Below are 17,382 nucleotides of genomic sequence, written 5' to 3' on the forward strand. Positions count from 1 at the left end.
ATCTGGATTAGATCTCAAAAATTTAACCTCAGACATTTGTATTTTGGTTTTCTTAGCATGGTCTAAAATATCAAATGACTGGAAGGAATTCAACAAAGATTGATTTGGGATCTCATTTTGAGAACTTAAAATATTAGGTACATTAGTCATTGATGCAGGTGTAGAAGAATTGACAAGTACAGAAAAATTAATAGCATTCGAAGAATCACTTACACTTTTATCTTTCACGGCATCCATTGAGATAACATTGTCTTTTGTAGGATTTGGTATGGGAGTCCCATGATTCGCAATGGAAATTGGCAAACATTGAGAATCCTTGATTTGAATAGGATCATCACTCTTCATAATGACAGATGGCTGGGCTGCCTATGCTTTGCGAATGGGTGAATACTGCAAAGACATCCCCATCACTTGTGTTTGGCGTATCATCTTCTTGATATTGCATAAACCTGATATTAGAGTCCAGCCAACTCTGCATCATCTTCTTGATGCAAATTGGCATCTTCTTCACCAAAAGGGGGAAGATCATTTTGTTCAGCTTCATAATATCATGTAGCTGAATTTTGGGGTGGTGCTTCCAACACAAGCCTCTCTGGAGTAGGAGGCAATTTATTTTGATTACGCATGCAATAATTAGAAGCATTATTTGGATAAGTCCTTCTTGGAACATCATGATAAGAAGTATTTCCTTGTGAGGAAATTTGCTTCTTAAGTGCTAACAACTCATTTGCTAACTTTTGTATCATGGGATCAACAAAATTCATTGAAGGAATAGGTGAATTAGCAATTTGATTATTCCTAACCTTGTTAGGATCTCTCCTTATCTTACTAGCGAGGATAAGATCATCTTCGACCAATATAGCCAATTGTTGTGCAGTGGCCAAATTTGTAGGATTATTCCTTCCCAAAAGAAAGCTCACCTCTGACAATTGAGCGTTGATAAAGAAGCATTTCAAGTTTCCCACAGTTGGTTGTGAAGCAACTGGAATGCAATTGTGCAATCTGTTGAACTTTGCTACAAATTTACGCATAGCTTCCTGAGGTTCTTTCTTCATTTGAGTTAACTGATCCAGCTATGCATGATCGTCTTTGACAGACTTGAACCTTGCTTCAAACAGTGTTCTAAGAGTTGCTCAATTCTTGATGCAAGCATTCAGAAGATGATAGAACCAATCAGCCACAGCTCCATGCAAAGTCTCAATGAACAATCTCACTGAAACATCTTCATTCTCAACACCTAGGACTCCACATGCGATGTAGAAGGTAGCAATGTGTTCGTTCGGGTGTTGAGACCCATCCCCCAAAAAATTGGGTAAATTTTTTCACGTGCCTTTGGGAAGTTCATGCAAAGGTGCGGTCAGGTTCAAGGGACCAAAAGTGGTACCCCAAGGGCCAACAACAACCATCCTTAACGGATTGTATGATGGTATTACAAAACAACTTGCAAGTAGAAAAAATTGTTAGGACCCAGAGGCAACTGAGAGGGGGGCGTGAATCAGTTGTCTATTAATTTCAACCCAAATATAACTTAACCAAACTTAATGCATAATACCGGTAAACCAAATTTTATGTCGATTGACAGTTTAATAGTTAATTACAATACTGGTAAAGTTTAATGCATGAAATAGAAAGACAAATAACATCCACAACAAATAACATAGATATTTGTACGTGGAAATCCTATAAGGGGAAAAACCATAGTGGGAAACCTTACCCACAATCAGATGATACTACTACAGATAGTATGTGTGTAAAATATGGGGTCTGGACATGCAGAAAGGCTAGCTTCCTAGAGCTCACTACTCAATCACAAAATGGGAGTCACACTGACTATAATTGGATGGTTAAATTCAATGATAATGTACTGCTCAAAATAGCATCTTCATATGTTGGATTCAGTATCGGTTAAGCTCTTATTGCCTTCTCCAAACCTTCCTTGAATCTTCAAATGGTGTCTATGTGTATAGCTCTACTTATATTCACATATATCTTATTACAATCCTCTACCACACTTTCTACTTAATCTCACAAATGAGATCTTACATATATACCAAAACCTAAGACCAAATGTGTAGGTCGGCTTAAAAAGAATATTACAATTAAATCAATTATAAATTAATCAATATGTGATTAATTATGTTGGCTCAATGCATTTACAATAATAACAAATCATCTCCATAATGTGTCGTGCTGATCTGGAATAGATAATGCTTGCCGGTCCATAACCTTGACCTATTTGTCGGTAACAACAAATATGCAAACTCGATTAGACCAATAACCAAATCACCAAAACAAAGTGTCCAAACAATGTCTTTGACATAACCAAGTAATCTCCAGATGATAACAGATCATCCTTAGTGCTGGTGAAGAATATAACCTATCAGTGAACCAGATACCGGTGACTGTGCATAAGTCACTGAACATGCCGGTGAACATAACAAAAGATCTCCAAGTGCTGATAGGTGTTGACAAGTGTTGACATCAATGACAAAACCAGTGCAACACATCCAAAATACCAACACAAATAAGACTTGCAAACTTGACACCTCACTTAGTATAGGAGATCGTCGTGCAAAAGGAGGAAAACTCCATGTCCGCTGTAAAGGACAATGCGTTCATGGAGGTGTCACAAAAGGAGAACTATGTTGCTGCAAAAACTCAAAAGTAGGATCAACAACTCTCATTAATCGTTGCCCACGAGTCTAACTTCGATCAGCTAGATTATGATTTTTAAGAAAATCAGCAAAATGGATATTACAATGAAAAGAGGTCTGCAACCCAAAGGGAAAAATACCGGTTGCATGTCGCTCCCCAGCAGAGTCGCCAAAAAACTGTTGGGTGAATATTTTGTCACTAGCATACCAATGACAAAATATATGATTCACTCATAGCTATATTGAGAAATTAATCTCTCCTCTCATCAAGGGGAGGTTCCCTTTGAAATCTCTTCTCTAATTAATAAGAAATTTAAATATGTGGGTTAGTGTTGGGCATATAACTCTCTTTTTTCAAAGATAATATATTCTCCCTTCACTTTGTTACAATTTCCCTCACTTTGATACTTAAGGAAATTAACGAATTTGTCCAACCAACTATATCAAGATTTTATAAACAAGAAGCACAAAGTCTTTCTCGAATATAACACCAACTAAACTAATTATCACAATGAAAAGGAATTCAAGTTGCAGCTCAAAGTCCTCAAGTATAATTCCTTAATCCTAAAAACTACAAGCAATAGTAGAAATACAAAGCCTACTACTAATTACTTAACAATAGAAAAATTCTCAAATATTCAAGGAGCACAAAGTCTACTTTCATAATTCAAGAGCTCTTTAATCCGCTTAACAATACTTCCTATATCAAGAAATTCAAGAACATATATAAGTCATGAACATAAGAACATTAAATTATATAAGAAATTATTTTTAAATACAACACAAAGTTTGGGATCAAATAAAATTGGTTTCTTTATTTGCTTGATCAAATTTTCACTACAAAGCTCAAAGTCTTAGTTAAGGCAAAAATTTGGCAGAGTTCTGTTTAGCAAAATCCAAGATAAAAATATACAAATGAGGGTCCCCCTTATATATAAGAAAATTGGAGAAAAATGTGGGCACAATTGACTAATTCAACTACATAGTCCCACTTGACTACAACTATAGCAAAAAGAAATGCAGCTATGGGAAAACTTGCATTACTTAACAATGCAACTACTTGGAAAGAAAATGCCTAAAAGGGACACTTTATTTATTTTTCTTCTCCTCATTTGATTTGTGGAATTCCTCGAACCTAGTCAGGATGACCTCCATCTCTTCTTGGTTCGACATCTACGTAGAATCTGTGATCACACAAACATGGGAGATCATATCCTCGGCCTCTACAAATTTCTTTTTCCCATCCTTTAACATGGATGCAAGGACCTCAAAAGTGACTTGGATTTCCAGTGACTTATCGAATGCACCAAGTGAGAAGTCATGTCCAGTGCAGTGATCCATTAAGGACATAAATTCCTATGTGATGACATCACTAGTAACAAGATTCTGATTATCATCATATAGATAACAAGGAAGGTCAACAATCCTGGCAGAAATGAGATCAATCTCATCATCACCTTCCTTCCATTCTTGATCCAGCTTTGCTATCATCAACTTTATTGTCTCTTTCTTGTAAGACAATAGCGACAAGATTTGGATATACTTTTCCCTTGAAGGAGCCACTTTATTTCCAACGAGGATGTCTATTATGAAGTCCTCCATTTTGCTCCAAAGGGTTGTACTTTTTTCAATATTTTCAATCTCCTAAGATAATGAAGTTTTGACACTTTGCATCTAACATTGGATCACTTCAAAATCTGTCAATAGCCCAACTATTGAACTTAGGAGATGAGACCCTTCTAACTTCAGCCGTGCTATCCACTCATCCACCACTCATCCCTTGGCTCCAACCTGTTCAATTTTATTGAGAGCTTCAGTGTCCATTGAGGATCCTATGGGCTCAACTTCCTGAGAGGATTGGGTAACTTTTAGAAGAACATTAGTCAATTGCTCACATTTCTATTTTAATTCATTCTTCTCATCCCTCTCTTGGTCGATTCTTCATAACAAAGAATTTAAAGCTATCTGAAAATCCAGCTTAACACTCTCATGCGTCTCCTCCCCAAGTTCTACAATTTGCATGATGTAATCCTTAGGTCATATATCATCTTTATTCTTATCCGATGATGGGACCATGACCTCAGCATACTTCCTTTTAGAGGTCGGGTCTACTTACACTTGGGAAATAGTTTTCGACTTCTCTGTTCCCTTGGGCTTTGGAGGAACCAACTACTCAAAGTCAAACTCATCAGGCAAAATCGCATGTTTATTCCTCTTAGGTGTTATTACCTCCATCCAAGGTGGTAATTCAGGATTGGCCAATGGAGTAGTAGCTTCTTGTTGTGTCTCACTTGGTATTTCAGAAGCATACTAGCTTGAACTGGTAGCGGTTGTAGATGTTGTGATTGGTATTAATGCTGAAGTATCAAGCGATATACCTACTGATGTAGCAATAACTATTGATGCTGACCCTTCTTTAGTTATGGCCACAGAGGAGAAAGTGGAAAGTGCAGTTGAAACAACTTGCATAGTAACCAGAGGTGGAATTTCTGTTATAACTATCATAGTAGAAATAACTTGAGTGCTTACCTAAGATGGAATCTCTATTATGACCACCATAGAAGGTAAATTCATCATTTGTTGTTTCATGAACACTTGCTTCATAGCTTTAGGAAACTCCAATATTGAAGATTCAATAGTGATTGAAGGAATATCATACAGGCTGGAAAAGTTGGATAGTGTGAAGAATTGTTGAGCAGTTTCTGATTGAGTCATACCCATGCCCAGGTCCTCCTCATTGAATTCCTCTTCCTCTTTCTTACAATTAGAATCAATGGAATGGTTAATCACTTGTGAATGAATTGGTGTCTGCGAAGTGGCTGGAACATTAGGGTAAACGCATAAAGTTGGGTCCCAATCCCGCGGAAGTCTGTGCGTTGGGAAAAGAACCCGCTAGAAACGGGTGCTCAATTTTTAAAAATTGGGCACCCGTTTAGCTTCAGCTTCCCGAGCCATTAAAAAATAAGAGTCTGTTTAGCAATGGGTGCCTGAAGCTAAACAGGCACCTGTTTCTTTCAAATCTGGTGCCCGATTTGAAAAAAATGGGTGCTCGTTTTGAAAAAAATGGGTGCTCGTTTTGAAAAAAATGGATGCCCGTTTTTGAAATGTATTTTTTTTTTAAAACCATTTTCCATCATTTTCACTGTTTCAAAAATGGGTAGACATTTAAAAGGAGCACGGGTACCCATTTTTTTCACCCCAGCTGACCCACCAGACCATTTTTACCTCCTTCCAGGTATTTAGTTTTATTTTTTATATTCTGTTTTATTTATTTTTATTATTTTTCATAAAAAAATATTAATTTATTGTTATTTTTTAGTTTTAATGTTTTAAAGTTTGAAAATCATCTTTTATTTTATTTATTTCATGTTTAAAATAGTTTTTAGTTTTTAAATATTGCAAAAAACATGAATAGTAAAAACTGTAGGAAAAAAACAAAAAACAAAAACGTAAATGAACAATAAACATTAGACACAAAAAATAGACAATAAACCTTGAACAGAAAAATGAACACTAAACCCTAAATAGAGAAAAATGAATGATAAACCATAGAAAATAAATGAACAACAAACCCTAAAAAATTAACAAACAATAAACCCTAGATGAAAATCAACAATAAACCCCCCTTCTCTCTCACACACACACGTACACATTACCATCTCTGTCATTACGCTCTCTCTCTCTCAATCTCTCATTATCCCCTCTCTTTCTCACACACACACACATTACCCCCCCTCTCTCTCTCTCGTACACACACACACATTACCCCCCTCTCTTTCTTTCACACGTTATGCTCTCTCTATCATTACCTACTCTCTATCTCTCAAATTATCTATTCTCTCTCTAACTCATTTTATCTCAAATTACCTACCCTCCCTCTCTCTCTCTCTATGTTTTAATCATGCGTAAAAGTCTGAATGTTTAAATTTATATTTCTAAATGTTATATTTAATTATAGTATTCTTTTGTAAAAGTTAGATGTTTAATTTATGTTTAAATTGAACTTTAAAATGATAATGAATATGAATGTGTTTTTTTGTGTGTGTGAAAAATAGGGTTCTTAAATTTGATAATACTCTAGTTATCACTATTAATCCTCACTACTTCCTAACTTAGCCCAATCATGAAAGAGGATATCAATATCCTCAAAATAATATTTAACATATGTAATTCTAAACTCCTCAAACAAGGATAATATATTCAAAAGATATGAATCCCAAGTGGTCATGTTTAGAAGGTGATTAATGCCATGTAAACTAAATCAATTGGGTTTATGGAATTGGTGATAATAATCTAAAATAATAAAAAATATTTAAGATGGATATTAGGTCTTGATAGGATGAGTACTCGAAGAATGAGACAAGCCTCTAAATTGTCAAAACATGCAAGACCTGTGATATAATAAATTTCCTCTAAAGTATCACCATCGAAGGGTATGTGATCTTCATCTACAAAGGGAATGAAACAATCTACAATAGGATCCTCTAGGAATGGAGAGATATAAGGGTCTCCATGGATCTCCTAAAGTCTATTCCAAAGTGTGTGGGGGAAATCAATATCCAATGCAATACACATAGAATCATGATCTTGATACTAGATCAAATCACTCATACATGGTCAATGATGTTACACCAAGATTATATAATATCTAGTGTTTCTAGTTTAGGTATGACTCCATACATAAAAGGAAAATGATTACACCACCTAAAACTTATCAAGATATCATTTTACAAAAGAATCATAGTTATCCCTTTCTAATTTTACCACAAAAGGATGAATAGAGAAACCTATGATACCTCCTCAAATAAAAACTTAAAAGATCAATAAAATCAATACATATCAAACATATCAAACAAATTCATCTCATGTAAGATGGTCATTTTCAAGTGCCAAGATGTCCAAGTAAATGACTAGAATGTGAAATCACAAAAAATAAAATATAAAATACGAGGGAATGTTCTAGAAAATAATTGTGGGATCTATAAAGATTTATGAACCACCTTTTCAATGCCACATGAAGCATGAAAAAATATGTTCTCTATCAAAAGTTATGAGGCTTTAAATATACATAGCTTGATTTAAGTTAAGAGGACAATAAATCACACTAGTGGCAGATTTAATAAAAATAAGAATCAAATATGGATCAATATTGGAATCACATTTTGTGGGTTGCGACTTTGAACAAGAAAATACCAATATAAAATTGAATATAAAAAAATAGAGTTTTTGTTTTGTTTTAACTCCTCCAAGAGTAGAGAACCTACTATTATTCAAGCTTCAACTTAGTGTAGTACTACTAGTTGCAATCACTAAATCATCCAATGATTCTAGCAAAGAACACAATAAAGTAGTACATGTATTGACAAGTTCATAGATATAATGTATGACTTTAATGAATTTAGTTAATTTAACCAAAAGAGAGTAGTTGAATCAAATCCTATCAAGTTGAAAATATAAAGTGGTAGCCCAATTGACGATAATGGTTAAATATTGCAAGGGTACTAAATTGTAATTCCATGGAAGTTACCTTCATTATCTAAATCAATGGAGTCATTTATTCATTATCTATTCTCTCTCTCTCTCTCTCATGATTATTTTTATGATTTTGATGGAACTTATACTAATTCATCTTTAGATGTTAAAAATTATTGTTTGAGTTGCATGGGAATTATGATGTTTTATTTTGTAGAATATTTCTTATACTTTGATTAAGTGGATAATATTTCTTAAATGATGCTTATTATTACCCACCTATTAATAATATTATAGATCTATGTGAGTTTCCTTTTTTTATATTTAAGTTGCTAAATTGTATTTAATTATAAGTTTTTTTGGAAGGTGAAATGTAAATTAAATAGTTTGTAATTGTAAATTTTCATGTTTGTAATTGTAATTGTAAATTTTCATGTTTGTATATATATGCAGATTATTTTCACATATTGGATAAGTTTGAGATAGATGAGTTGTTAGGTCTAGCACCACCTCCACCTCCACCTCCACCTCCACCTCCACCTCCACCCACCTCCACTTGATTAGTTGAGGCAGACAATTAGGATGAATATTGATTCTTTGATTAGAGATATCCATACCATTAGACATGAGCCTCATCCACCTCCATAGTTGTTAAACCTTGTAGATAGTATGCAAGGCATTGTACAGTCTATGCAGGCTTTAGATAGTGAGCTAGATAGCTATCATAGTTGGCAGGAGGGATTGCGTGCATTTTATGCTAATGGCCTCACATACAAACAAGTCAATGAATAAAAAATAACAAAAATGGATTTGAAACAATGTTTTGTGAACCTTAAGACAGGTGAAGAGATAGATCTGAAGAAGCCACAGATCTCTATTCGATGGTGTAGACACCCAGGCATCGCTAGAAAATTTTGGGAGCGATGGTGGATGGTCTTGACCATCCACCACACTCCAATCATGAGGTCCTGATGTATTTTTTGAAGAAATTATGGGCCAAATTTGAATTGGGCAAAAAGCATAATTACTTTGATATTAAATCATTTTAGGGGGTTGGGAGAGGCATGCCCCAGAATAGGCCAGGAGAAAAATTAAGCGACAGGGTTAGAAACAATGTGCGTGATGATTCATTGGTTCCTCTTCCATCACCAGTTATTCCAGCACCTACCCATCATCGAGTAGTGGATTCTGCTCTAGGTTCATTGAGTGCCCTATCGGGCAATTTGGTACAGCACTTGCATGAGGTGAGGGTTGCCCCTAGCTTTGCACATGTTTGCATGAGCTATGGGGATATATGTATGGGTCCACAAAGTGAGGTTGTCCCTAGAGGAGATGGTGATTTTGATGATGCTGATGCTACCCATGGTGGTTATGATGATGTCAAGGAGGTTGCACATGCTGATGTCGTCTCTTCATATGTTGATCTCCTGTGGGCAGACGATGATTAGCTTGATAACTCAATGATGAGCAGATAGTACCAAAATGGTACTGAGAGGGGGGTGAATTAGTACAGGCAAAAAAAAAAATAGTCTTAAATCGGTTTGACAGTAAACACTTCAAAAGACTGGCAGACAGAGATACCGGTTTGAAACAGAGTGCAACCAGTAAAGCTAAGAATGTCTGAGACAAGCATTAATCGGTTACTCACTTAGCCTTTCACCCAACTTGATACTACACTGCCATTTCATCCTTATGCATAAATAGGTGATCTATCATCAGATCATAATAACAGCTAGTTCAACATGTTTTATTGATAGGCATAAAACACAGAATCATCATATGCTTAACAAACAATAGCAAAGCATCACAAAATAAAAGCATCACACATGACACACAAATTTTTCACGTGGAAACCCAACTGGGAAAAACCATGAATGGGGATGAATACCCACAAGCTATTTTTGAACTCTTTGAAAGTCCGCTCTGTTAGGAGCCTTGTCCAGTTAGAGACATTACAATAGTGTGTAGGGGAAAAAGCGAGACTAGGCTAATATGTCCTAATCCTACCTTTTGACACACATTGCGGAATACGAAAGAGCCTAGAGGTATCGCACAATTGACTACTTCTTTTTGGTGAAAGAGAGAGCCACGGGCTACCTATTAGGGTTTCTATTCCTTTGTTGTAATTGAAAGGTAAGATTATGCAAGTTCAATTCCTAACCCCAAAATGCAAGTATGAACTAATAACAAGATTGCAAAATTGAACTTAAACAATGGAAAGCTGCAAACACAAGGACAAGACAAGAATACAGATGCGTACCCAGAGTCAAAATCTGAGTGAAAATGTTCAGGATGGGGGTGCGGGCGCCACTGTCCTGATTCTATTCCTGAAACTACACCTAAAACTGCCACTTTGCAACCTGGAAAACTGTCGAAACTGCCAAAACTTGCTGTCTGTCAGGAGGACCAGGGTGCCCAGCGCCCCTGTCCCAGGGACCAGGGCACCTAGCGCCCCTGTCCTGGCAAGACCAGGGCACCCCACGCCCCTGTCCTGGTCTTCTGCTCTGAAACTTGGTGTATGGTTCAGTCTCCGTCCACTTCTTTCAGATCTGCAACTTGCAACATCGTCTGAATCCTGAAATCTGTACTTATATCTGAAAAGGTGTTTGGGCAGCTATATAGGGTTTTGCCTTAGTCAAACCCCCACTTCGGTGATTTCCACCTCCATGAATAGCCAAGTTGTATTGTAAAAGTAGTGTGTGTGCAGACCTTGTGTGTGTGCAAGATCTAAAATGCAAGTAAGCAAACTAGAGCAACCTAGAAAGTAAACCCTAATTGCTTGTAAATGACAATGTAAATGCTCCAAATCAAGATGTAGAGTGATCTAAAGCATGAATACAAATGTTGTAAGGAAGCTTATGCAAAGATATGAAAACAACATGAAATCATACCCAACCCCAAAGGGGGGGGGATACAAGCCAATCTTCAGTCGGTGATCCCTTATTGCTCTTCAATGCATTCAAAGCCCTAAATGAATGAAATTGATGGATGCTTGATGGAGGGATGTTGAGTGTTGCTGAAGTCTTCAAAGATCTGCTCTTTTGTTGCATAGAAGGTTCCCTGGAAAACAAAAATCGGATCCTTTCCAATGAAGAAAGAGAGCTCTTATGTATGAAACCCTAGGTCTTAATTCCAACTTTTGGCCGACCTAGAGATTGAATATCCCACCAATTTCTTAGGGTTAAGCTTTATTTTATGATTGGATTGCGCTCCTAAAATTTCAGGAAAAATGTCCGGGATCGTGTGCACTCGGGGCGCCATGGTCCTGGCAACTTTTCACCAAATTTTTAGGGCCATCGGATATGATGATTTTAGAGAGAATCCCGAAGTTACAGGTGATTTCGAGATGTTTTGACCCCTGAAATCAAGCCCCCAAAATAGGACCTAATTAGGGTTTTTGATTAAATGATGTAGTGGAGGAATAAAATGAAAGGGGCACACTTTAATGAAAGGGCCCAACTTTATGATGTGGAGGATGATGAAATAGGACCTTAGACCTAATTAATTTGATTAATTAAGTGCTAAAGGAGAAATGCAATGCAAAATGCAAATGACGCCAAGGCGGGTGCTAAACTAGGTGTGAAATTGTACTGCTTTAGCAAGTGCGTACAATTTACGACGCTACATTTAGCCCCCACTTTAGCGGTCATATGAGTACTACGTGCATATGCAAGCTAAAGTACAGGAAAGTAAACATTATTTGAAAAAGGATATATCCATAAGTTCACCGAACGAAACCCCCAGTGGTATCTACAGTACACAGTTAGGAACCGCACCCTACAAAACACATGTTAGATCACAAAATCACCTAATGCTTACTAAGGAAAGTGATGAAATTTGTGAGTAGCTATATGCCCCCCCCTGTTTCAGCTTGCTTATTAGGGAGGTGAAACAGGGTAGCATGTTTACTTACAACAAATTGTGTGAACGATTATTGATGAGAGATGTTCACTACAAAGGCTTCATCAGAGCACATTTTGGAACATCAAGGGAGTAAGGGAATGAAAATACGATTCCTACGCAACAAACGGTTCGAAAATTGCATCTCCCAAACTCAAGTTATGATGAAATGAGTGATTTAGGGAAAATTAGGGTTTTGAAAGTAAAGGTAAAGGAATGAAAGTATATACCTTGAAAGTGACTATTGCATTTGTCACTTTGTTGATTCTGAGTATTGTTCATTGTAGCGGAGCTCACATAGCCATCATCATGCCTTCACGATGACCGAGGCATCCCGCGAGGATTGAGATCATGCGACAGGCCGTGATTGACGATGAGCCACTGGACGAGGTGAGTTGACTGAACTTTGACTTTTTGCATTTCTGTTGACTCTGATTTTCTGTGATTGAATGCGGGCCTTGGAATCTGACCCTGGGTCCCACCCAAGGTGCCATGGTCCCATCAGGGCGCCATGGTCCTTTCAGGGCGCTATGGTCCCTGTGGGGTGCCATGGTCCCTTCAGGGCGCCATGGTCCTATCAGGGCGCCATGGTCCCTGTGGGACGCCATGGTCCCCTCAGGGTGCCATGGCCCCAATCAGGACTTGGCAGGGGTCAACTTTCGATGTTCGTCAATTTGCATATTTGGCATAGATGATTTTGATGATTGATTACTGATTTCACTGATGTTTTTGCATTGCAGGGTCTCCCATACATGAGAGAGCACACGACGGGGTAGATTCTTCGTAGTTTGCGAGATCAGATTCTCTGGCTAACTCAGGCAGAGAGAGATACATTGTCTATAGTAGGTTTGTGGTCTATGATTCTTATGCCGGCCATTCGATTTCATCCTGCGATGCTGATGGCACTCATGGAGCGATGGGATCCTGACACATGCACATTCCAGCTTCTAGTAGGGGAGATGATGGTGACACTTGAGGATGTGTACCGCATACTTCGCCTACTGATCAGAGGAGCTACTGTGACATATGCGACCGATCAGTCAGCAGAGGATCATCAGAGGGAGTAGGTATACTGCATAGGGAGAGTCATGCCGAGTGAGATGAGAGCTCGTATCATGGTCAGCTGGCTCTTACATCCTACAGGAGAGGTGCCCCTCATGAGACGTCTTATGATAGCCATCGTTGCACTAGCCGTCTGCCCTAATGGGCGAGGTACACACATGCATGGGGGTCTCACATGGTGCATCAGGGCTATGGAGAGACATAGGAGAGTATACGCCTGGGGTTGGAGTATGCTTGCACATCTCTATCACGACCTCGAGGAGTATGTTTTTGGACAGGGCTGCAGCTTGATGACATGCACACTTCTGCAGGTGTGGATATTTGATCACTTTACATGCACCATGCCTGTCGGCTATCTGATGAGTGCGGCTAGCGAGCGACCTAGGGTATTTGCTTATCCACTTACTAGCAAGTGGAGATTTGGGGATTTACTGTATTAGAGAGTGACATTTGACATTTTGACAGCTGAGGTGATTGTATGGAGACCATATCTGTGAATGCACAGATGGGATGGGATGGAGAGACAGTTAGCATGCTTACAGAGGAACCGCCTACTGAGAGGATGATATCCCCATATCATAGTCCCATTCTACTTTGACCGAGTATGGAGATAGTTTGGGCTAGAGCAGTGTGTTCCAGCCGATGTACCCATCTACACTCGACACTCACGAGTCCTTCCCAGACCCAGAGCAGTAGTGAGACCTATGATAGATGATATCGAGATCATAGATATAGAGGGGTCCGACCAGGATGTGGTCACTGATTATGCTGCAGACCCCGGGGCACAGCGTAGGTATCTCTCATGGTTTGTGAGGACATACCCGGGGCCTATCTATCCACCAGATCACCCAATAGGCCATCCAGGTCCATGGAGACATGGAGACTGAGATGAGGATCAGGGATCCAGATCAGAGGAGCCAGAGGAGGGAGAGGGTCATGAGCAGGCAGGAGGGCCTGATCCACCCATAGGAGATCAGCCTAGTGCCGAGGAGGAGGAAGGAGAGGAAGATGACACAAATAGAGATGATGATGAGGAGAATGAGGATGCGGATGAGGATGAGGATGACGAGGAGGAGGAGGATAGAGATGATGAGGAGGAGTCAGATGCAGCTCCCCATCATTCAGAAGATGATACCATAGCCTTAGATCCTCCCGTTATTTCCCAAAAGGGGGAACACGAGGCGATACGGAGACCTGTACCCATCGCGCACAAATCATTCGAGAGTGGGGAGCCTAGTAGTTCCCAGTCACAGATGCTACCATATCATGATCCCTACTGGCATGAGGGAGATCCAAGTATAGTAGGTTTATATTGATTGATTAATGTTTTGATGATATAAAATGGTACTAATACACAATTTTTTCTACTGCTACAGCTAATGTGCAGGAGTGGCGTTCTCTGATCCAGCAAGCAGTGACAAATATCTCCACGATGGCGCAGATCCCTAGTTCCTCACAGGTTGCTTATAGACCTCAAGGGAACGCAGGTCGGCATGATGATTTGTTTTCCCCATTTTGAGTACAGGTAGAGATATGGAGGGAGAGAGAGCAAGCTCTATCAGAGGACCTTTAGCGGGCACAACATGATCTAGAAGCAGCTCAGGCCGAGGCTACCTCGTATCGCATGATCCTTATGGATAGGGATCGTAGGAGTTCCTCTCGGAGTCACTCACAATCTATATCATGGTATACACCTATGGGTCCACCTGCATGGCCGGATCAGGAGGGAGCATCTAGTCGTCACTCTCCAGCCATCAGCCCTAGGGATAGGAGATGATCTTATGATGTAGGGTAGGTCACATTTTGGATGTATAGTGACCTACCTTTGTATATTGATCCACATATATACATGCTTCTTTGTCTCAAACGTGTTATCCTTAATACCTAAACAATGTATATATTTTGCTTTGATTAAAGCTAACACATTTGGTAGATTTATATCTATGTTCTGAATTTAATTTCCATGTGATTGATTTCTCAATGCTCCATAATTAAATTGATACATGTGTGACTTAATTAGAATATTTGATCAAGTACTACATTGATGATAGGGAAGAAAATATGTGTTAAGCCTAAGAATCATATAACTAATGTGATTTAATTTGAATTTAAACACAACATGACACGATTCAACTTAACACATAAAGACATTGTATAATATGCCAACATAATTAAAAATGTAAATCTTTTGCAATTTACATAAATGAATTCAAGACAAACCATAAAGTAAAGAACACGCTTGTCAGGAACGAAGCAATATAGATTAAACAAAACATCATTTAATTCTATTTGCTCTAACAAAGATATGCTAACATATTATCCAATTTTGAAGAAGTGAGAAAGGAAATAGATGAATGATAAGGAATGAGGAATTAAGCATAGTATCTATGCAAGTGCATGGCGTTTATAGGGTCTTTAAGAGATGTATCATCTACACCTGCTATTTTATAAGCACCTGATCCATAATCTTCAATAATGATATACGGTCCAAGCCAATTAGGACTAAATTTTCCCTTTTCTTCAGGTAAGGCATTCACATTGCATTGATTCTCATAGAGAACTAAGTCACCCACTGAGAAGGAATGTTGAATAACCTTATCATTATAGCTTCATTGTAGAGTTTTGTGATACGCTTGAATATGCTCAAGAGCATTTATACGCTGTTCATCAAGCATCTCAAGCTGTTGAAGTCTTTGTTCTCTATAAGCGTCATCATCTACTATACCTTTGAGAGAAACTCTAAGTGATGGAATCTCTAATTCTAAAGGCATAATAGCATCAGCACCATAAACAAGATTATAAGGGGTAGTTCCGGTAGCAATTCGTACACTTGTTCGGTAGGCCCAAAGAGCATAGATTAGCTGAGTACTCCAATCCTTACCATGCTTATTCACGGTTTTATGAAGAATTTGTTCAATTATCTTATTGGATGATTCGGCTTGACCATTTGATTGAGGATAGTATGGTGTAGAAAATCGATGTTTGATATGATACTTCTCGAGGAATTTCTTCATGTCCTTGTTCTTAAATGATGTCCCATTATCAGAGATTATAGTGGAAAGTATCCCAAATCGAGAAATAATGTTTTCTAGAAGAAATCGACAAATCACTTCAGCAGTAGTAGAGCGAAGGGGAATAGCTTCTACCCATTTTGTAAAGTAATCTGTTGCGGTTATAATGAAAGTATGTCCTTGAGATGAAGGAGGAGAGATTTTACCGATAAGATCTAGCCCCCATGCAGAGAAAGGCCAAGAAGCTACATGAGAACGAAGTTCTTGGGCAGGAGCATGAATCAAATTATTATGTTGTTGACATTGATGACATTTCTTAACAAATGAAAAGGAATCCTGCTACATAGTTTGCCAATAATATCCCATACAAAGCAACCTTTGAACCAAGGATTTGCCTCCAAAATGCCCCCCACAGGCACCTGAATGCGCGTCTTCAAGAGCAATAGGGATTTCCAATTTGTTAAGACATCGAAGGAGAAGACCGTTATAACCCCTTCGGTAAAGAACTTTAGAAAGAATGATATATCTAGCGGACAGCTTGCGAATTCTAGCCCTAGTGTTCCTATTGGCGGAATCAGAAAAGGTACCATCGGTCAAGTATCTTACGATATGCGAATACCATTCATCTGAGTCTATAAAGTCACAACATGTCACCAAGCTAGAATCATCTACAATAGCTGGAGAAATAAGGTTGTGAATAACAAATTTAAGATCAACCATAGGGTCCTCTAAAGATACCAGAGAAGCCACACATGCCATTGCATCCGCATGTCGATTATCTTTTCGAGGAACAGGTTCCATGGTGTAAGAATCAAATTTTTGTAACAAAGAGATAGCAAGGTCTTTATATTGTGATAATTTGTCTTGTTTCGCTTGATACAGTCCTGTTACTTGTCTTATAATCAGTTGAGAATCTCCAAAAATATGTATGTGTTTTACATTCAAAGCCAAGGCTACCTTTATTCTTGCTATAAGAGCCTCATACTCAGCAATGTTATTGGTACATAGGAAATTAAGACGATAAGATAAGGGAATGGACTTCTTTGTAGGAGAAATCAGAACAACACCTGCCCCCGATCCCGTACGACACTTAGAGCCATCAAAGTATAACTCCCAAGTTTCATCTTTCTCTGTACAAAGAATGAAGTCATCAGGAAAAGACTCAGGGTTAGGGAAGGAGAAAGGTGAAGGGGCCTCAACTAGGTGATCGGTCAACGCTTGCCCTTTAATTGCTCTTTGTGAAACAAATTTAAGGTCAAATTCAGTTAACATCATAACCAACT

This window comes from Cryptomeria japonica, chromosome 6, assembly GCF_030272615.1.
Source record: "Cryptomeria japonica chromosome 6, Sugi_1.0, whole genome shotgun sequence".
Classification (NCBI taxonomy): Eukaryota; Viridiplantae; Streptophyta; class Pinopsida; order Cupressales; family Cupressaceae; genus Cryptomeria; species Cryptomeria japonica.